Genomic DNA, 22,414 nt, shown 5'->3' with positions numbered 1-22,414 from the left:
ATATTCTTACTTTAGCTCATACAATTTTCTAAAAATTAACAAGGGCTTAATCACCCAAAGGAGGAAATACAAATAGCCAATAAAGATATAAAACATATTTTTAAAATGCATTCTCAACTACAAGCAAATCGAGACAACAAATTTAAAGAAAATTAATAAATAATAATATTTCATGTTTGCAAAGATGTGGTGAAATGGACACTTACATACCATTGGAGTAAATATAAAATGGTAATTTTTTGGAAAGTTATTGTATACAAGTCATACTATGCAATGTAGCTAATTTTTTTCTGCTTTAAGCAATAATCTAAAACATATACATAAAGTACATAAGGAAGTCCATAACAGATTATTTATATTCGCAAAAAAAATGTAAGATGAATGATTTAAAAGATATGTACAGGGATACCTAGGTGGCTCAGTCAGTAAAGTGTCTGCCTTCAGCTCAGGTCATGATCCTAGGGTCCTGGGATTGAATCCCTCATTGGGCTCCTTGCTTAGTTGGTAGTCTGCTTCTCCCTCTCCCTCTGCCTGCCTCTCTCTCTCTGACAAATAAACAAATCTTAAAAAAAAAAATAAATAAATATGAACAGCCTATTTGATGGGATGTCATAATCATAATCAGTATTATGTGTCTTAAGAAAAGGATTTCTGCTATATTGCATATTATATTATACTACATTAAACCAGAAGGGTAAGGATCATGACTTTTCACTGTAAACTCTCTTGAACATTTTGAATTTTGTGCCATGTGCATTAACACATCCAAAAAAAAATATGCAATCTTAAAAATAAATTATTCAGCTTAAATTTTTTTTAATAATCACACTAGTGAAAGGCAAGGAAATTTCATTACTCCCTACAGTGAATATGTATAACTGGAAAATGTATACACTCTGTGTTACTAGAAATATTTTGTTCAGTATTTTGCACTGTAAGAAATCTAGAACCAGTTTAAATACAAGCAAGAATGATAAAGGAGCTCATGTAAGACATGGCTAGAGGAAAATGTAAATGTTTAGCGTAGAGAGCAGGATGGCTGTCTTCAAGTATATGAAGTATGTGGAAAAGGGACCACACTTCCTCAGGAAAGTCTCTGAGGATGAAACTAGACCCATTGGCAGGAGCTATAGTAAGCCATTTTAGGTCAATGTCAAAACACTTTGAGACTTGTTCACTTGTTTATAGGCCATTTCAGCCCAATGTCAAGAAACTTTGTAACAGAACTGGCAAAAAAAAAGAGTAAATTCACAGTCCCTTGAAGGATTCAAGCATAAATTGTCACCTACTTGATTGGACATCATAGAAGAGATTCAAGAATCAGAAGTGTGGTTTTTGTATGATTCCTGCTGTGTGAGAAATCATTTAACCTCTCAGATACACCATTCTGTATAAAATGGGGAAGTTTGACTAAATTACCTTCAGTTCCTTTTGAGTTTTAAATTTTTGATTCTCTATTGGTATAATTACATTAGTCTGTCTTTTCCAGATGTACATAATACCAGTCTTTTATCACTTGAAATATATCAAACTATACTTGCGAGAATTAATTGAATATTTGTAAAAGTTCAAAACACTATGTAAGACATCATTACAATCCAATATCATTGGCCATTAGGAAAATGCAAATTAACACCGCAGTGAGATACCATCACACACCTGTTAGAATGGCTAGCTAAAATTTAAACTATTTATGAAACCAAGTATTTACAAGATGTGGAGCAACTGTATCTCTTTGCTGGTAGAAATGTAAAATAATATAGCTACTCTAGACAACAGTTTGGCAGTTTCTCACAAAGTTAAACATACATTTACCATAAGACCCAGTAATCTAACTACTCTAGAGAAATGAAAACTAAAGTTTGCACATATCAACTCTATATGACAGCCCAAAACTGGAAACCACTCAGATGTCCTCCGATGGGTGAATGAATACACGGTGGTTCATCTATATCATGGAATACAACTCAGCAGTTAAAAGGAACGAACTATCAATATACACACAACAACTTACATGGATCTCAAGGACATTATACTGACTGAAAAAAAGCCAATATCAAAAGGATACATATGATATAATTCCACTTATACAACAACCTCAATAGTGATGGAGAACACATCAGTGAACAGGGGTTAGAGTTAGAGGGAGGGCGTGACTTTAAAGAGGTAGCAGGAGGGAGTTACTTTGGGGGAATGGGATAGTTTTGTATCATAATTGTGGTGATCACTACATTAGTCTATTACATGTGGTAAATTTTATAGAACTAGACAAACACACAGAAATCTGTGTTTATCTTCAAGTTTCTGGAATGCAAGGAAATTTGTATCTACATTCACTTTTTGTTTTCATTGACTTTTTTATGTTTAGCTGTCTTTTAATCAATAATGTGAAATGTTTCTCATATGAAACATTTTTCTTGTTGAAGAATGCCATAGAAACAAGGGTGTGAGGCATACTTACCTGATGGTAATTTTACTCCTTTTCTTTAGAGGAGTAAATGGTCAAATGCGAAAGTAAATTCAGGCAAAGCCTATTTTTATTTATATTTTATTCTTGTTTTTAAATTTTACAGTCACATTTTCAAGGAAGCCTCTGGAAAAGATTTTTACATAAATTTTCACAGCCACTCAATTGTGATCTACTTTTTTACTGTTTATCTTATGACTAAAGAGACTATTCATACCTTGCCAGGTTGTACTTTAGCTGCTGATTCTGTTTATACTTAACTGAATTTGTTTCCATTCAAATTTCTTGATAAACACAGGAGCTTAAAATTAATTCCTATGCTAGGATAAGATCTATTCAGAAAGTTTGTCTCAAGAGTGAAATGGTCTTATAAGATGACCCTTTGGATACTAAAATATTAGCCTCTCTTAGTGTCTAAGACTGTCCTTATGAGTAATATTACCAATGTTCACCAATATTTTCCATTCTCTTCCCTTTTCTGGATATGTAAAGATTATATTTCTTAGTTCTACTGATAGACAATGGCCAGAGCTGCTGTGTCACTTCCAGTGCATGACTCACCATGCTGTCGAATGAACCATCAAAATGATATGGAGATATCAGAAGAAGAAAGTGATCTTGAATGTTTAGCCACTACATGAAGGGCTGCCCTGGAGAAATTCCTAGACTCTTAGCAGATTTGCCTGAGTAAGAACTTTTATGTGATAAGCCCCTGAGATTTTGTTATAGTTTATTACTGCAGTATTACCTAGCCTGTCCTGTCAAATAGATTCTGTATAGTAACATTGCCTGTGTTAAAAGTTTTCAAAAAAACAAAACAAAACAAAGGATTTTCATGGCCTTTTGTGCTTTCCATACATCAGGTAAATAATTATATGTGAGTTGCCAGCTTTTCTAATAAGAATATATTTACTATGATAAACATTTCAATTAATAACTTATTCTGCTAGCCTCTACCACCAACTTTAGATCTCAAATGTCTAATCTAAGTAAGTAATACTTTTAATTACATAGATATATAAAATATATAGAGAGAGAGGGAAAGAGAGATTTCAAACATAGACCTTGTGTTAATCATTACCAACCAATAAAAAAGGATATGTTTGGTTTTTTTTGTTTTGAAGATTTTATTTTTACATAATCTGTACACCCAAAGTGGGGCTCAAACCTAAAACCCTGAGATCAAGAGTCACACATTCTACTAACTGAGCCAGCCAGGCACCCTCCAGGATATGTCTGTTAATCCACACTTTTAAGTCACTAAGTAACAATCGATGTTTCTAGTCATGTTCCCTGGGAAGCAGAACCTGAGATGGAGATTGGCATGCAGGAAAATTTATTAGGGAATTTTCTTGGAATTAGCACTTGTGGTGAAATGCAAGGTTGGGTGGAGGGAGAATTTGGGCTGTGAAAGAGTTATAACGAAGCCTAAGCCAACCCTCTGGATGCCTCTGAAGCTAGGGTGGCCCTTCAGAGGCCAAGCTGAGGTAGGGGGCCTCGGCCTTCTTATACTCATCAGTGACCAGTCATGGATAAAGACTGCCCCCAGGGAGTAGTAATCAAGGGACCTTGATTAAGGCAATTCATGGACAGAGCTGACATCTTGAGCCAACAACACTCCCAGCAGTTGGATAAACAAGTCCTTTGGTCCTGAAGAGAAATCTCGTATCAGTGGAATCTGCCTCAGTATCCAGTACACCTGATAATCATAGAGGCATGTATCTGGCTGAAATGTTTAGATGATCACCACCACCATCATCGTTACCATCATTATCACATTTACCAACACTTCACTATGTACCAGACACTTGTTTGAAGTGTTTGAAATTATTAACTCACGTAATTCTCAAAATAACTCTATAATATAGTTTCAAATGATTCATCTTCAAAAATAAAAATTAATACAGGTTCTTTCTACAACATACCACAGTGCCAGAAATGATCTGCTAATGATCATTTAGTAATGTCCACTGTAAGTTACTTTATCCAGTATGAGTAGCTCCATTCAGTAATTCATTGCCTATAGAGTTACTTTTTTCTTGGGTTGCACTCTCTAAATTATAGAATGTATTATGATGTCTAATTTACTTTAAAATAATTGAACATAGACAATGTGGTATTATTTGTGAATATCTATGTGTGTTAACTTAGGCTACATCATAAGTGCTGTTGCTTGCCATAATTGGGAATTCATACTCCCAAGTATGGTCAGCAAATATTTAGGCAAAAAGGTCACACTCTAGAGGAGTCATACTTACCTTGAACACCAGAATTTTGCTAATTAACATAATGAATATTAGCAGTGGGTTTATTGATGAAATTGAGGTTGGTGTAAGTATGTGAATTGGCTAATATATATTAGACATTCTACTTTTTCAGAATAGGCAATCAAAATCTAACAAGCACCATAATCTATATCCTTAGGAAAGGCACCCAGATTTGATCCCTGAAACACCCTGTATCCAGCAACTGATTCTGTGGATTCTGGCTACTTGAAAGGATTCTAAATATTGCTGCATCTACCTTAAGTGAACCTTTCATGTATGTTGTAGTCATATGTGGTAGCCAGTCTTCAGATTGGCCTTCATTGACCTTAATACAAGTAATCCTTACTATTCAACCCTTTGTGTAGTTCCCTCCCACAATGAATAGAGATAGCCTGTGTAACCAATAAGATATTCTATAAATGAAGACACACGACTTCCAAAGGTAAGTCTTCTTTTTTTTTGTGGGGGTGGGGGGGGAGCTTTGGAAATGCTTTATAAAATTTTCAAAGAGAAAAACATAGTAATTCATATAAAAGATTTTAACTTCTGCTTGGATAACACACATTTTAACCCATAATTTAAGATTTTTCAGTATGATTGGTTCGAGCAAGATAACCAAATATTCCAATCAGAAATAACACTTTAAAGGTATTTTTTCAGTTTAATTTAAATAGATTTACAAGCATAAATCTTGTCCATAATTATGAGACATAATTATGAGAATTGCCTACTTTACTCAGTGGGCAATAAATGTATCATATATAAAACAGAATGTAGGTTACAGCTGGGAGTTTAGAGCTAAATGACATCATAATTTTTTTTTTTAGAGTTTCTTTTCTTTTTCTTTTTTAAAAATTTAAATTCAATTAATTAACATAATGTATTAGTTTCAGAGGTAGAGGTCAGTGATTCATCAGTCTTATAACCAGTGCTGATTACATCACCTGACCTCCTTAATGTCCATCTCCCAGTTACCCCATCCCCCCACTTCCTTCCAAAGCTGTCTTAAAAGACATTGTAGACTCTGCCTTGTCCTCTTGTATTACCTATTTTGGAGGAAGACAATGACCATGTTGTGAAGCTGTTCAAGCAACCTAATGGAGATGCATATGGGGAGGTCCACAGGTCTCCTGCCAATACTCCACACTAACTTGCCAGCCATGTCAGTCAGCCATCTTATAAGCCGGTCTTCCAGCCCCAGTCAAGCCTTCAGGTAACAATAGCGCCAGCCAACTTTTTGACTCATGTGAAACCCTGAACCAAAACAACCCAGCCAATTTTACTTAGCTTTGATCTACAGAAACTATGAGAAAATAAATATTTCTTGTTTTGTTAAGTCACTAAATTTGGGGGTCCTTTATTATGCAGCAACAGTTAACTACAACATGACAGTACATAAAAGGATGGAGAGCTGAAACTTAACGAGCTTATAGAAGAGACCATATGAACTGTCGTATATAAGCCTCCTTACTAATAACTGTTTATTTTCAAAATGTCTATTTATATGCCAGAATTTGGTCTGAGACTTGCTTTCAACTTAGTATCAAGATGAGTCAAAGTACCCCACACACTTATCTCAAAAACTGGTGGCTACTTTTTTCTGTCAGAGAGAACAAAATAGGGTGCCTGTATGGCTCAGTCAGTGGAGCATGTGACTCTTGATCTCAGGATTGTGAGTTCAGGTCCCACACTGGGCATGGAGCCTACTTAAAAAAAATAAATAAAAAGAACAGAAGAGTTGTATGTGACCAAATTGGCTTAGATCATTTTGCAAGAGAGTCCTATTGATTTTTCTGCCTACTATAGCCAACCCTAGCTTGATTCTATCCACTTCTCTTTATCACCACCATCAATCCAGTCTGGGCTACCTTCATCTCTCACCTGGGCCACTACAATAATCTTCCTACTCATTTATTCATATCCATTATCCTTTGGTCCTCTTCCACTCCCTCGTCAATATTAAAGTCAGAATGATCCTTTTAAAACACAAATCTATTCATGTAATTCTACCACCACCCCTGCCCAGTTTAACATCTTTAAATGCCAGATCTGGACTTGCCAACCTTCCAAGCCTTGTCTTACACTCTTCTCCCTCTTACCCACTGTGATCCCACCTCATTGGTCTTTCTTCAATTACGAGAACTCTTCTTGTTCCCCTCCACCATAGAGGATTTGTATGTGGTCTTTCCTCTGCCTTGAAATCTCTTCCTTTTCTTCTTTGTCTAGTTGAAGTCTACCCATCCTTCATACCTAGTGCGTATGTCAGTTCTGCAACAAAACTTTCCCCAGTCTCCCTGACTAACCCTTATAGCATCATACACATCTCCTTTGTACAAAGTCACATTGCAATTTTACATTTGTTTGTATAATTATTTGATTAATGCTTGTATTCATTTCGAGACCTTATGTTCTATAAGAACAGGTACCATATCCAGTTAAACTCATTCATGTATGCCCTGGAGCCTACCACAGTGCTGAGAATATAATACAAATTTGATATGTATTTGATTAAAGACTGAATAACTGATTAGCTAATTGAATGAATTCTGGTAGTTATGAATGTTGCTTCAGAGCCAGACCACCTAGGTTCAAATCTGACAGTTCCTAACTAGGCTTATGTTAGAAACAATTTTGCCTTAGATTTATCCTCTGTAAATTGGGAATGATAATTACTTTTATAGGGTTTTGCAAGGATTAAATGAGTTAGTATACATTAAGGGCATAAAGCCATTCCTTTCATGGTGAGTACTACCTAAGGTAGCTGCAATTATTATTATCATTAATATACTTAATCATTTTGTCCTGCTAGTCCCTTAGTCCACAGCCACTAGTTCCTTGGATAACTTCATTCTTTCCTTATAGATACCCAATTTCAAATGTCTATGTCAAAGACACAAACTGAAGGCAGAGTTTATAAGTTTTTTTGCATTATCAAGTTTTAAATAAGGAAGCTAATGTTAACTCCCATATCACAGGTGTTTATTTGTTAATTTACTATTTATAAAAAAGTATATTTACTATTTATTAAAAAAAAAAAAAGACCAGGGAAGAAGAGTTTGAATTAAATGAGAACCTCAAAGAGTTCTATACCCTTTACTAGGGCACAGTATACATACTTAAAAGAATTGAGCCCACAGTCTCTGAGTTTTTGCATTTTTTACTTACTGTACTTCACATAATGATAACTTATTAAGTATGTGTGTGTGTGTGTGTGTGTGTGTGTGTGTATAATGTAACACACACACATACCATTCATCCCTCTGGATTATGGACCTTCCATACTCTGAGGGACTGACTTTAAAATGTTAAAGCTGCAGGTCTGCAACTTTTAATCACCATATAAACTATTTTTATATGTTTATAAACTATTGAAATGATATCTCTTTTTGACAGTGGAAGCATTTTGCATGCTCAGTACAAAGGCAGCAATGGTTGGACCCTGGTTAGCTGCTAATGCCTTTTACAGAAGTTGTGAATACTGGTCTTTTATTATGTTCAGGGCCCTACCTACAAACAGGTCCATTGTAAGCTGCCATAAACCAAAGGGTCGCTTGAGATAAGCGTTGCCAATGATGTGTTCTGTTCTTTGTTTACTACCAACCACAAAAAATAACACTTTGCAATTTCCAAAAAAACTGAGACCACCCAGTCCTTGCAACTTAGGTCATTTCAGTCTGGAAAGGTAAAAAAAAAAAAAAAAGAACTTTTTTCAACTTCAACTCATTGACAATTCCTCCTGGCTTTTTGAGGAAATATCTCTGAAAGAAAAGAGATCAAATTTACATGGGGCTAAAGGCAGATCAGATAGCTATACTTTCTAGTCTCTTGAAAACAAAACTAGCTTCCCTGGAAAAAAGATCATTTATAGTCATAAGGAGCAGAAGAAAGCTTAGAGGGAAGATTAGTAGCCTAAAAAAACCAACCTCCATCCCTTTACCAGTCTGTTTGACCTTAAAATCCCACCATTAGAAATTTATTTGTTTGCATTTTAAAAGATAATTCCTTGAAGCAGTTACCTACGGAGAAAAGTGAATTCTCTATCAATTCCTTTTCCTGAGAGTGAATTTTGAAAGCACTAGGATCAAGAGGAAACTCTAGCTCCTGAAAGCTCTGACTTGACTCTAGGAGTGTTGTGAAGAGAAAAGATTGGAAAAGCACAGACTACATTTGAAGAGAGGCTAGAGGGAAATCTCTGGCCACAGAAAACAGTGATTTCAATGTGTTATGACTATGAGGAGAAAGAGAAAAAGACGTTTTTGTTTTCATTTGCTTCTCTGGGCATCTACAAAAGAAAAAAAGATATGTGGGATGACTGGGTGACTCAGTCGGTTAAGCATCTACCTTCGGCTCAGGTCATGATCCCAGGGTCTTGGGAGAGTATCCCGCATTGGGCCCCCTGCCACTCCCCCTGCTTGTGCTCTCTCTCTGACAAATAAATAATTTTTTTAAAAAAGAAAAAAATATGTTACTTTATAATGAGATAGAATGAAAGTAATGCTCAGACAAAATAGGAGGGTCACTCCACTGTCATGCCAAGAATGTGAGAGGAACCTCACTTCCATAATATCCTGGTCATTTTTTTCTGACCATAATCATGCTAAATTTATTGCCTCCTTATAGAGTGATTAGTATATACAGAGCCCCTTGAGGGTAATACAAAATTTTAAGTTTTCTGTCTTTAAGGAGCTATTCCATATGCCCTCTCTCCTAATAACATCAATGCAAAAACCATTTACCTGTTAAGCTATGATAGATTGAGAATCCCTCCATGAATAAGTGAGGAAACACAGATCTCTTTGTCTTATAATAAGGAAACAAGGAGCATGCAGAAAGTAAAGGTAGGATGAATGAATAGGAAAGGAGGGTGTACAGATTTATACGCTTAACTATTCTTATGTGCTTGATATTTGCTAGTTGAACTATAAAGGATGTGCAAAGGAATTGTGTGGCATGATAATTTGCTAGCGGGTATAGGGGAGATAGAAATGGTAGGAGCAGAGGGATTGTACCAATTTACATCTCACCAGCAACGCGTAACAATCATAGTATCTGATTTTGAAAACTTTCATGTATAGTGGTATCTGATTATGGTTTTAATTTGTATTTCCCTCATAATAAATGATACTGAAACATTTTTTGTCTGTTTATTGACCATTTAGATATCTACATTTTTTTTAAAGATTTTATTTATATATTTAAGAGAGAGCACCAAATGGGGGGAGCAGACGGAGAGGGAAAAGCAGATCCCTGCTGAGCAGTGACCCTGACAACAGGGAGGTGGGGGGCCTCAGGACTCAATCCCAGGACTCCAGGATCATGACCTGAGCCGAAGGCAGACGCTTAACCAACTGAGCCACCCAGGTACCCCTAGATATCTATATTTTTGAAGTGACTGTTCAAGTCTTGCACATGTTTCAAAACATTGAGTTGTCTTTCTTTTGCTGATTTATAATAGTAATTTATATATTTTGGCTATAAGTCCTTTTTCAGTAGTTCTGAATCCTCTCTGTGGATTGTTCTCTCATTTTATAAAGGTGTCTTGATAAACAATGGGTCTTCATTTTAAAGAAGTCTTTTTTTATCAGTCTCTTCCTCTATGGTTCTGGCTTTTTGTATTTAAGAAAACACTGCCTACATTAAGGTCATGAAGCTATTCTCCTATATTTTCTTTTAGAAATTTCTTTGTTTTACCCTTCACATTAGATTTTTATCCATTTCAAGTTAATTTTATATATAATGTGAAGAAGGGGTCAAGGTTCATATTTTTCATATAGGTTGCCATTTGATCCAGAATCATTTATTCAAAAGATCATCTTTTCCACCATCGACTTGCACCTTTGTCATAAATCACATAATTGCATATGGGTGATGATCTCCCCTAAATATTCTATTAAAACTGTTAGTTATTTGAGTGAACAATGCAATTGTTTGGTGAAAAATTTTTCAACTGGTAAAAAAATTTTTAAAAATCCAAATAAATGAAGAAACTAAGTCTAAAAGGGCCCAAAAATGCATACGGTGAAGAGTAGAAGTAAACATACCTTCTATTCTGCTCATCAGTACCCCATTTCTTTCTCTATAAGCAGTCATCATGTCAGTGCCCAGATACACCAAACATATCTACTCAATTCCTGGAGTCCTGAAAAAAGAAATCCCTTTATCCCAAAGTCTACCCTCTGATTCTAACATAGTGACTTCTCTATGTGATTATGATATTAAGATTTTAGGTGGGGGATGCTGGGGTGGCTCAGTCAGTTAAGCATCTGCCTTTGGCTTAGGTCATGATCCCAGGGTCCTGGGATCGAGTCCCACATAGGGCTCCTTGCTCAGCAGGAAGCCTGCTTCTCCTTCTGCCTGCTGCTCCCCCTGCTTGTGTTCTCTCTCTCTCTCTCTCTCCCTCTCTCTGACAAATAAATAAAATCTTTTAAAAAAAATTTCTAGGTGGTTCTGATATGAGTATATTCCAACATAATTTTAAAGTCCATTTTCCTTCATTCTTTTAAAAAGCATATAGCTGGATTTTTGAAAGCCCAATTAGACAAGGGCATTATTTTATTAGGGAGAATTAACTTATTTATATTTATTGTGATTATATATATTTTAAAATATTTTATTTATTTGTCAGAGAGAGCGCACAAGTAGGCAGAGCAGTAGATGGAGGAAGAGGGAGAAGCAGGCTCCCCACTGAGCAGAGAGCCTGACGCGGGGCTCCATCCCAGGACCCTGGGATCGTGACCTGAGCTGAAGACAGACGCTTAACTGACTGAGCCACCCAGGTGCCCCTGTGATTATATTTCTTCCTGCTATTTTATTTTATATTATTTACTACTTTTTTTCTTTCTTACCTTCTGTGGAATTAATCAAGCTTGCATTCTCATTTTAGCAGTTTAGAAATTATATATCTTATTTTATTCTGCTCCTAGATATTTAAATTTTAACGCCCATTTCATATATATTTTTTTTTCTCCTAAAGTCTAGAATTAAGGAGCACCTGTATCCTGCCCTTGATCAATTTCATATCTCTTTGCTTCAGTTTCTTTTATAACTTAAACAGGGCAGATCCAGTTTTTGTACAGCCTATAGCTTATAAAATTTTGAGATTCCTCTTTAAAACAATTTGGTTTTTTTTTTTTAAGATTTTATTTATTTATTCGACAGAGGTAGAGACAGCCAGCGAGAGAGGGAACACAAGCAGGGGGAGTGGGAGAGGAAGAAGCAGGCTCATAGCGGAAGAGCCTGATGTGGGGCTCGATCCCATAACGCCAGGATCATGCCCTGAGCCGAAGGCAGACGCTTAACTGCTGTGCCACCCAGGCGCCCCCCTCTTTAAAACAATTTGAAGTTCTAAAAGTAAAAGTTGGATAAGAAAGTGAATGTTTAGAATGAGAAAAGAAATGAGAACAAATTATAAAATTTTAAATATTACAAATTTATAAATCTTATACTATTTTTAGGTAATCTCTACACCCATCGTGGGGCTCAAACTCATGACCCCAAGATCAACATGCTCTAAAAACTAAGCCGGCCAGGCACCCCACAATTTTTTTCAAAGATTTTATTTATTTATTTTGAGAGAGAGAGAGAGAGTGGGGTGCCCAAGTGGGGAAGGGGCAAAGGTAGAGGGAGAGAGAATCTCAAGCAGACTCTATGCTGAGCATGGAGTCTGAGGCTGGGCTTGATCTCATGACCCTGAGATAATGACCTGAGCCACAGTCAAGAGTTGGACACTTAATAGACTGAGCCACCCAGGCACCCCTCAAATTTACAAATCTTAAAGATAGTACTACAAACTAACAGAATTCAGAAAAATAATATAATATTTTTATTAATTGCCTGGAATTTCTAGAGCACTTTTTTCCCTATATTTTCTTTCTTTATAATTTTGCATTTCTGATTACTGGAAGACTAATCCATAAATTATCTTCCATCTATGTATGTATCAAGCTTATTCCTCTACCACCACTAACCTCCACCCCCATCTATATAATCTGTAGTGCTGTGTAGATGGGACACACATCATGATACACCCCTAGGTTCTACAATTTTCCTGGAGTCAGGACAGTGAGAAGGAAAATTCCTAAAACCTTTCCGACATGATGGGGGGGGGGTGCTAGTAAGAAAAGTTAACTTCACAAATTGACCATGAAGCACCCAAATATATTCCCATAAATACAAATTAAATAATTTCCTCAACTCAACTGCCCCCTTGCCAAATTCCCAAAGTATCCGGGACTACCCAATGCCACCTGTCTTGAGAAGTATAGCAGGGAATACAGAGAGTAAATAAAGTGGGCAATGATTATTTTAACAAATAAAATATTTTAAAATTTTCAACTGTTTTATAAAGAAGTTTCTTAAAAGGATAGGCATATATATTAATACACATATATACTTATGTATGCAGCGGGTATCATCGTAAAACCTAAGAAATTAAAAAACTGGTTGCCTCTGGGGAAAGAAAATGGAAACTAGATGACGGCAGGTAAAAGAAAAGGAGACTTTCCCTTTCACTGTCTACATTCTTATAATCTTTGTTTCTCTGTTCTTTTCTTTCTTTCTTTCTTTAGAGAGAGAGAGCGCACATGAGCTAGGGGAGGGGCAGAGGGAGAGAGAGAACCTTAAGTGGACTCCATGCCCAGCACGGAGCCCGACATGGGGCTAGATCTCGCGACCCTGAGATCATGACCTGAGCTGAAATCAAGTGTCAGGCGCTTAACTGACTAAGCCACCCAGGTGCCGCTTGTTTTCTTTTCTATGTATATTTGTTATTTATTCAACTTATGAAACAAAAAATAAAAGCTGTCTTTTTTTAAAGCTGTCTTTTAAAATCCAAAAGGAAAACACAAACTATTAAACCATGCAGTGAACTCTCCTTATACCTGTTCCTGCTGTTTACCTATAAACTAGAAACGATAGTGCTATGGTTTGAATGTTTGTTTCCCCCACAAATTCGTATATTGAAATTCTAACCCCCCAAAACTTGGAGATAGGGCTTTGGGGAGGTGTTAGGTCATGAAGGTGGAGTCCTCATGAATGAAATTGGTGTTCTTATAAAAGATGCCACAGCAATCCCTTGCCCCTTCTACTGGCTCTGAATCTGGAAGAGAATCTTCACCAGAGTGCAACCATCCTAATGTCTTGATCTTGGACTCCCCAGCCCCTACAACTGTAAGAAATTCTTGTTATTTATAAGCCACTCAGTCTGTGGTACTTTGTTATAGCAGCCCAAATGAACTAAGATACTTGTTTTACTGTTACAGGCTCAAACGTTTAATGTTTTCTCTGTTTAAAATTATACTGCAGTGCTTTTAAAATAGCTACAATTTATTTTATTTGGGAAGTGGTCTCCCGTGCTACCTTTCCTAAGAGTTTATACAGGACAGGTGTTATTTCTTCTTTAAACATTTGATAGGATTCACCAATGCAGTTATCTAAGCCTAGAGCTTTCTTTGTGGGAGGGTTTTTCATAAAATTTCAGTTTCTTCAACTGAAGGGCTATTCAGATTTTCTTTTTCATTTTTTTTTTGTCATTAGAGTATGTTTTATATATATATATATATATATATATTTTTTTTTTTTTTTTTTTTTGACAGAGATAGAGACAGCCAGTGAGAGAGGGAACACAAGCAGGGGGAGTGGGAGAGGAAGAAGCAGGCTCACAGCAGAGGAGCCTGATGTGGGGCTCGATCCCACAATGCCGGGATCACGCCCTGAGCCGAAGGCAGACGCTTAACCGCTGTGCCACCCAGGCTCCCCTAGAGTATGTTATATTTTAAAGAATTTGCCTATGTCATCTAAATTGTTATATTTGTTGGCAAAAAGATATTCATATATTACCATACTATCCATTTACTGTCTTTAAAATCTGTAATGATACACCTTATATTCTTAACACTGATAACTTGTGTTTTCTCTTTATCTTCTCTTGATCAGTCTACCTAGATGTTTATCACTTTTGTTAATCCTTTCAAAGAAATTTTTGGGTTTTTTGTTCACTGCTTTTCTGGAGTTTTTAACCAATTTATATTTAATGTAACTATTATTCTGGTGGTGGTTAATTTTATGACCTTACTACTTGCTTTCTGTTTGTCCCATCAGCTGTTTTTGTTCCTCTGCATCTACTTATTCACAAATTTTAGGCTAATTGAACATTAGTTCTTTATGGCAGTAAGACGGCAGGTTTCTATCTAGTTTTTAGTCACCCAGCATGACACCAGCTGCCCAAAAAACCCCACAGAAACAGGAAACTCACTGAGCGCCATTAACTCTATCAATGTTTCCACTCCCTTCCAATTTTGTATTCCTTTTGGTCACATTCCCATGCCTTCAGATAATTGTTTTTGATATTTTCTCCATATGTACTTTTGTTATCTGTGAAACAATTTGCTTAATAGGAGATATTCTCCCTTTGCCAGGGGTAGAACCTAATTTTTAAAGCTCTTATCAACTCTATTACAATACCCTTCACTTACACAGTGTCTGATGAATCTAGGTGTTGAAATAATTCACTAGATCAAAATTTCTTTAATGGATCACCGTTAGCCCTGAAATCTAACTATTGGAGCAACTGTAAAAAGAAGTTTGTTCAACAATTTCTGTGTGTGTGTGAAGTGTTTAAAATGTTGGTAAGAAGGGGTGCCTGGGTGGCTCAGTCGTTGGGCATCTGCCTGTGGCTCAGGGCGTGATCCCAGGTCCTGGGATCGAGCCCCGCATCGGGCTCCTCCACTGGGAGCCTGCTTCTTCCTCTCCCACTCCCCCTGCTTGTGTTCCCTCTCTCACTGGCTGTCTCTCTCTCCGTCAAATAAATTTAAAAAATCTTAAAAAAAATGTTGGTAAGAAAATGAAAAAGCAGTATCCTAAGTGTTTTACCTTTGAATAGTTGAATTATAAGGTGATTTTTTTCTCCTTCATGCTTTTTAGAATTGTCCAAATTTCTATAATTGATCTACTCTATAATTGGAATGAAGGATATGAATTCTTTTTGAATAAGGGAATACAACGACACTAACATCTGCTGATTACCTACCATGAGCTGGGTTGTGAACTAGGCACTGTTCCATTTTAAACTTCTTTGATTTTTTTTTTAAACCATATGAAAATATTTTTAAAACTAACTGTTAAGGTTCAGTTTAGAGGATTATTTATTTCCCATCCTAATGATGTCCTTTGGTGTTTTTCTCATTAGGAGTCTTTCTATGTCCTCCTTAGGTTAAGATGAGTATATGATTTCTAGAAACTCATCAGTATCTGGGGTGTAGTAATAGTTGAGAAAAACCAATGCTCCTTCATTATACCAGGCACAAATCTGACCTCTGACACTCTTGGAAAGAGACAATTTCCCCTTTGTTTTCTTGATATTCTTGAGGTACCTTAACTGTGTAGGATCTTGTCCTTTCTTCTAAGGAGCAATGACATTTTTTATCCAGCCCCATTCAACTTACCAGTTTTAATTTTTAATTCTCACTCTTTTGGAATGCTTAAGTAAAAAGAGTATATTCTATAGTAGAGCGAGGACTGAGCAAAATATAGTCTACTACAAACACAGAATTGGAGGCCAAGCCAACTCTTCAGCCCTTCTGTGTTCTTACCCTAGGGCATAATGCTTTCCAGGTAAAACTGCCTTGGCTTTGCTCTCCTAATCAGGGAAAAGGTGATTGGATTGAGTCATGTTTCACCTGAACTATTTTGGCCCCTTATCTGAACCAGTCATTACATCTTGAGGTAGTTGTAACTAGACTGCTGTAATGATCTGACAGAAGACCTATTCCTTCAACATTACCAGTCATTAACTCTCCAAGACAAGATGCGACATGCCACAGCCCTCAGACAGTTCATCCAGTAGGAGTCCCTTCTTGACAAATATAATCCCTTTCACCTTTGTTCATGACAATTTTATTTCTTTCACAGTGTCAAACTACCAATTTTTCCAAGTCAGCACTCCCTAGTTGGACCAGGGATCTTTTTTCACTTAAAAGGGAGGGACTACTATCTTTTCACTTTTGATTGTATCTTACTTTAATTGCTCTTTCTTAGAATAGTAATTTTGAGCAAATACACAAACACACACACACAGTAGCAAACCTTGACTCTAATACCTATAAATGTTTTCTTTCCCATTATTTTTGCTGCAGATTTTACAGTCTGAGGTAAAAAAAAGCCTGTTTTAATCATAGGCACTACTTTATGTTCAGTATGTAAAATAAAGACTTACTCCACAAATGTGCTACCACAATGAATCTGGTGTTAGGGATATTTGCCTGAAAGCAAAAGAAAAGCAGGACATGTGGTATGTAGTCTTCAATTCTTAACTTTATTTAAGTAATTTTGCCTACCCAGGAAATTCTAAAATAAATTCTCTTGTAAAAATGGGATCATTGGTTCAAAATACCTCTATCCTTTTCCCTCCAGTGGTTAAACTTACACAACTCTGTAAAACTGATATCACAATTGAGAAGAAATGTTTCCCTCTGAAGACTGTAATTTCCCCTGGAGAGTCTCATTAGCTAGAAGCAGATGTAAGTACCTGCAACAAGTGCAAAATGCTGAACATAAGTAAAATGGGACATGGATCTTTATCAATTGACTTAAAAGGAAACTAGGCAAACGATACAGGGGTACACAGGAAAACTATGCTGATAGACTCAAGAAAAAACAGATGACAAAGAACACAATGGCCTTCTGCAGCAGTCCGAGGTGACAACCTGAAGAATGGTCAAGGAAAGGCATTCCAAGTTCAGGAACTGGCTGAATGGAATCAGGGAAAGTGGACTATGCCAGATCTGGAATAAGGTATGGAATCTTGCATTGGGCTGTGATTTAAGCCTTCTCTGTGGTACAGAATAGCAAAGTTCAATGAGACGGTATTTATCAAGTGTTAAAGATGAAAAAGAGAAGAAAAACTAAGAAATACAGGAACGAGTAGTAACTTCAATATCTGACTTAAGAAAGAACTCTTGTTCCCTCTTGAAGACAGTCGTACTGAATCTAACACAGTAAGATCATCTGTACAGTAAGAGTGCCGAATGGATGAGCTATCTGCAGAACTGAAAAGAGCTGAGGTCTGAGTGATGGGTGGTCCCTACAGTGGTAAGGCTAGGATGAGAAAGACATCTCCTGTGGGAGAGTAAGAATAATAATCATTGGGGCACCTGGGTGGTTCAGTTGGTTGGGTGTCTGCCTTCGGCTCAGGTCATGATCCCAGGGTCCTGGGACTGAGCCCAACAGGCTCCTGCTCAGCCAGAAGGCTGCTTCTCCCTCTGTCTGCTGTCCCCACCCCCACTGCTTGTGCACACTCTCTCTCTGACAAATAAATAAATAAAATCTTAAAAAAAAAAAGAATAAAGACATTGGACAAAGGGGATTAAACTCATGAATAATATTTAAAAATGATCTTTACGTACTTTCAGCTTTTCAGTTATAAAGCAAACCCACATTTTGAGGCTGCAATTACTCTTCTCTTAGAAGTATAGTTAGATGGGCTTTACTTCCCCAATATATATAATTTTTTAAAATAGCAGCCTGGATTATAAACTAGAAAGCTAGTTATTACCACCATGTAACAGTTTTATGTAATGGGGTATAGTTGCTTACTAATTGTTTCATGTTCTCTCATTTTTTGTTTCTTTATCTCTTGATTAGATTTTGAGTACCTCAAGGGCCGGATAAATATCGTGCACTGCTTAAAAGCTTCAACTCTGAAGGTTGAAGGTTGATGGAGCTGGTGAGATTCCAAGCCTCTCTTATCTGTGTGCCCTTGAGAAAATGATAAACCTCTCTAAGCTTCAGTTTCTTCGTGTGTAAAATGGGAATAGTTATACCTTCCTCATAGGGTTGCACTAAGGAATAAAGTCAATGAAAGAACGTAAATAAAATGTTTCCATTTTGTGACAAACAGCGCAGCGTGCATATAAGTTTGCTAATGTTGAAATAAAACATGTCTACTGTCTTTTCTTCTATCATATACCTTTAGCTCTTCAGTGGAAGGCATGTCGTATAGAATGTATTCTATTTGTCTGTTAATCACCTTAGGTGGAAAGTCCAGGACTGATAGTCACGAAATTTGAGGTTATGTTTGGGATAGTAGGACAGAAACTAAAGTTTGGAAAACTTGGTAATCCCTCAGGGCAGCTGAAGCTGCGGCACAATAAGGAGCCCACGTGACTACTCAACTGGGGAGGCAGGCCACAGGCAGCAAGATGCAATGGAAGCAGTAAACAAGCAATGGTTTCTAAGGGACAGGGACTCCAAATGAAAGCAGCAAATTATATATATACACACACACACATATATATTTATATAAAATATATAAATAATATATATAAATATATATATTTAATTTCAACACTTTCATATGGGAACATGAGCATGGGAAAGAGAAGTTACTATGTTGAACAAATGAAACTATTTACATAACCTGAAATAATTGCAAATGTAAAGCTAAGGAGAATTGCATTGGATTACAATTTGTAAAGAAACTACTGGACCCACCACTCAACTTCCTTACTATTCTCTGCTTCCAGAACCTCTGCACCTCCCTCCCTTCTGCCACTTCCTCCAATCCAATCTGTATCAACAATGTAAAAGTGATGGCAGTTTTTAAGTTTAACTGTGATTAGCAGAGCTGGTTCATATAATAAACTGAAAAGAGCCATTTCAGAAAAAACAAAAGCATATTCTACAACTGAAGACACATAACATTCAGTCTATCTAAAATGTAGTTTCTAAAAGTATGTACATATGTATTTATACATAACATACATAAATATAGATATAATATACATAAATGTAGTCACTAGGCAATCACCACAAAGTATTTAAGGTAAATTATATACATTACCAAAATCTGTCATGTATCATATTCCTATTTAATGCATCCAAATGCCCTAATGATTACTGAATGGAAGCAATCCCATAAGCTGCAAGTGACGTCTAGAAAATTGGTCACTGAGACTGTATTAGAAATCTTCCAGGAATAGAAGCAAACAGAAAACGAGTAAGTCTAATTGTTTCCATAGTTGTAGTCAATATTAAAATAAAATGTACCACACAGTTTTTAAACTGTTGATTTAAAATTTCTTGATTTTAAATGTGAAGAATGCCTCCTCTAAAGTATTCCTAAAATAAAACAGAATACTTAATAAATAACTGTGATAGAGCTCTGTGTTTTATTACCTTATTTTATTTGTCTGGGTCATAAATGAAGGATTTCAATCTTCCATTTGGTAGCTTCAGAAGTACTGAATTTACACACATAAAAAAAGTTATATTTTTCTTTTCTTATGTGATTTCAGAAAGTAAACAAACTGGCGGTTTTATTAAGCATTTATTAACCTTACAACCATGCCTCAGACTTAACGTTGAATATATTGCTTGTGTGTCCTGAAAAATATTTCTTCAATGGGGAGGAAATATGCTATTTCTTGAAAGACAGAAGAAACACAGAACTAAGAAAAATGCATGTTCACTTGCCATAACGCTGAAGCAGCGGTTTCTATTTAGAGAGAGAAGAAAAATAAAACATTTTTCTTCCTCAGACTTTATAAAAAATTAGTTACTTGGGCCTAACAATGAGAAGCACAACCGAAAATAGCAGAGATGTGGTTCCTTGATATTGTTGCTATGGGACTGAATTCAGCCCAGCATGCGTGAGACCTTGCTCCGGCCCCGCAGCCCTACTGTACTCGAACACATGCAAGTGTGCAGTGGTGGGTAGTTTTGGTGCCCTGCGATTGAAGACTACAAATGCCAAGATACAGAGATGGCCCGTAATTTGGTAACCAATAAAGAACAACTAGAGTTAAGAGATGAGGGGTGGAGGAAGGTTATACTTAAAAACAAATTCTTAAGGAAAGAACTCGATAATTTGCCTAATTAAAGATCTGATAACCAAAAAAATGTGAAATGAAGATGCCAAAAGACAGTGTCTAACTCAGGCATGGACTAATAATCACACAATGTGTAACTGGACTTTTAAAATGGGATCCTGGGGCACCTGGGTGGCTTAGGTGGTTAAGCGTCTGCCTTCGGCTCAGGTCATGACTTCAGGGTCCTGGGATCGAGCCCCGCATCATGCTCCCTGCTCAGCAGGGAGCCTGCTTCTCCCTCTGCCTGCCGTTCCCCCTGCTTGTGCTCTCTCTGACAAATAAATAAAATTTTTTAAGAAAATGGGATCCTGATATGTCAGAGATTCTTTAGGTGCAAGTAAAATCTTATGTAGAAGTGAGTGGGGGTGGTGGTAAGTCTGATCAATGGTTTTCAAACATTTTTTAACAGTGAGTACTTAAATTTAAGAATAAAAAAGAAGCAACCATACAAAACATTTCATTTAGACCAGTGAATGCAGAGCTGTTCTGGTTGACGTGGGGATGGGCATGGGAGATAGGGGCACTCACCACATCTCAGTATGGACCTGAGGCTTCTCTGCACAACTTTAGGGCACTAGCCAACATAAGTAAAGAAGACCAGACTACTTCTCCAGGTCCTCTACATCCCTTGATCAATATCAAACAGCCTGGCCGTTATAAGATGCGTCCTTAGATTTTTGCAAATCTCCAAAGTAATACCACTAAAGTATGTAATTATTCCTACCTCTCCCAATATGGCATAATTTAATCAGAGTAACCACACATCCAATGCATTAAAAACTATAAACACGATCCGAAATGACAGGCTGGGTAATTCCCAGTCTCACTTGTTACCTCCATGACTTGTTCCTCCACATCAACCTTGCAAAATATTCTAACTGTTCAGATAGAGCCTTTTGCATAGTCTTTTATATAATCCCATTTTTTGGTTTACTGTTGGATTTAGTATGTCAGTCCAAAGTGTGCATAAGCATAACAGAAACTAAATACAACCCACAATCTCATTCTCAACATTAGAAATTATTGTGACAATACAGTAAATGGTTTTGTGAAGTCCATGTTTCAATTATGTATATACTCTTAAGGCATGATGAAATTCTTGAATCAATGAAATATCAGAATGGAGGAAATTAAGGATGTCCATGATAAAAACACACACAGATAAACAAACATAAATAAGACTTTCTCTAAGGAATTCAAAATGCTTCACCGATGACTCTTTGCCATTCATGTTAATGAAGGGCAGATGGTCTTCATTTTAGTTAATGGCTTTAATTTTCCACCCTGCCAAATTTTTTACTGACCCCACTGCTAAATAATTTAAGCCTAACATCCTCTTTCTCCCTTTGCATCATCCTTTAAAGGGAGAGCTAATGAATAATAAAAACACAAAATTGGACAACAGATCTAGAAAGGACAAAAAAGAAATTCTGAATGGTTCATAACTTGTTTAATAAATAGGTGACTACCCTATTTAATCTTGTAATTCTCTTGTGAGCTAGAATGGGAAGATGCAATTTGTTAATAAGGAAAGAGGCAAAGAGAATATATTCACTATGCTAATTCCAAATGATTTATCCAATGTCACCCTGAGCTAAGGTTCAGCATAGAATTGAGTGATTACTGAGATAATCTAAATAGGGCATTGGATTACTAAAGAAGCACATGGATCTCCTTATAAAAATAAGATTGGTACTCATGTTGGCTTTGGATAGAAATAATTTTGTCAAAAGATACAATGATTAACTCTGGGGAAAATAAGTCCTTTTCAAATAACATTAGGTATTTCAATTCAAATTAAAAATTTTTATTGTTTT

The 22,414-nt window shown here is 36.4% G+C and overlaps 1 long non-coding RNA gene across 12 annotated transcripts in view; it reads left to right on the top strand.

Annotated features, from left to right (window-relative positions):
* The window catches only part of LOC123791498 (uncharacterized), a 44,481-nt gene extending 24,603 nt beyond the window's left edge, over nucleotides 1–19,878 (top strand). For 4 of the 12 annotated variants that reach the window (XR_015724438.1, XR_015724442.1, XR_015724439.1 and 1 more), the window contains 4 exons: nucleotides 2,960–5,176; nucleotides 16,866–17,020; nucleotides 17,143–17,523; nucleotides 18,373–19,878. This is a non-coding gene — a long non-coding RNA (uncharacterized LOC123791498). Of the gene's footprint in view, nucleotides 1–2,959; nucleotides 5,177–13,301; nucleotides 13,468–16,865; nucleotides 17,021–17,142; nucleotides 17,524–18,372 lie in introns of all 12 variants that reach the window. The other 8 variants (XR_015724443.1, XR_015724440.1, XR_015724448.1 and 5 more) reach the window with 6 other exon arrangements.
* The last annotated feature ends 2,536 nt before the right edge of the window (nucleotides 19,879–22,414 follow it).

Source organism: Ursus americanus, chromosome 5 (genome assembly GCF_024610735.1).
Source record: "Ursus americanus isolate L20-20 chromosome 5, mUrsAme1.1.p, whole genome shotgun sequence".
NCBI lineage: Eukaryota > Metazoa > Chordata > Mammalia > Carnivora > Ursidae > Ursus > Ursus americanus.
Note: the sequence above shows the minus strand (reverse complement) of the source record. Positions and strands in the feature narration are given on the sequence as shown.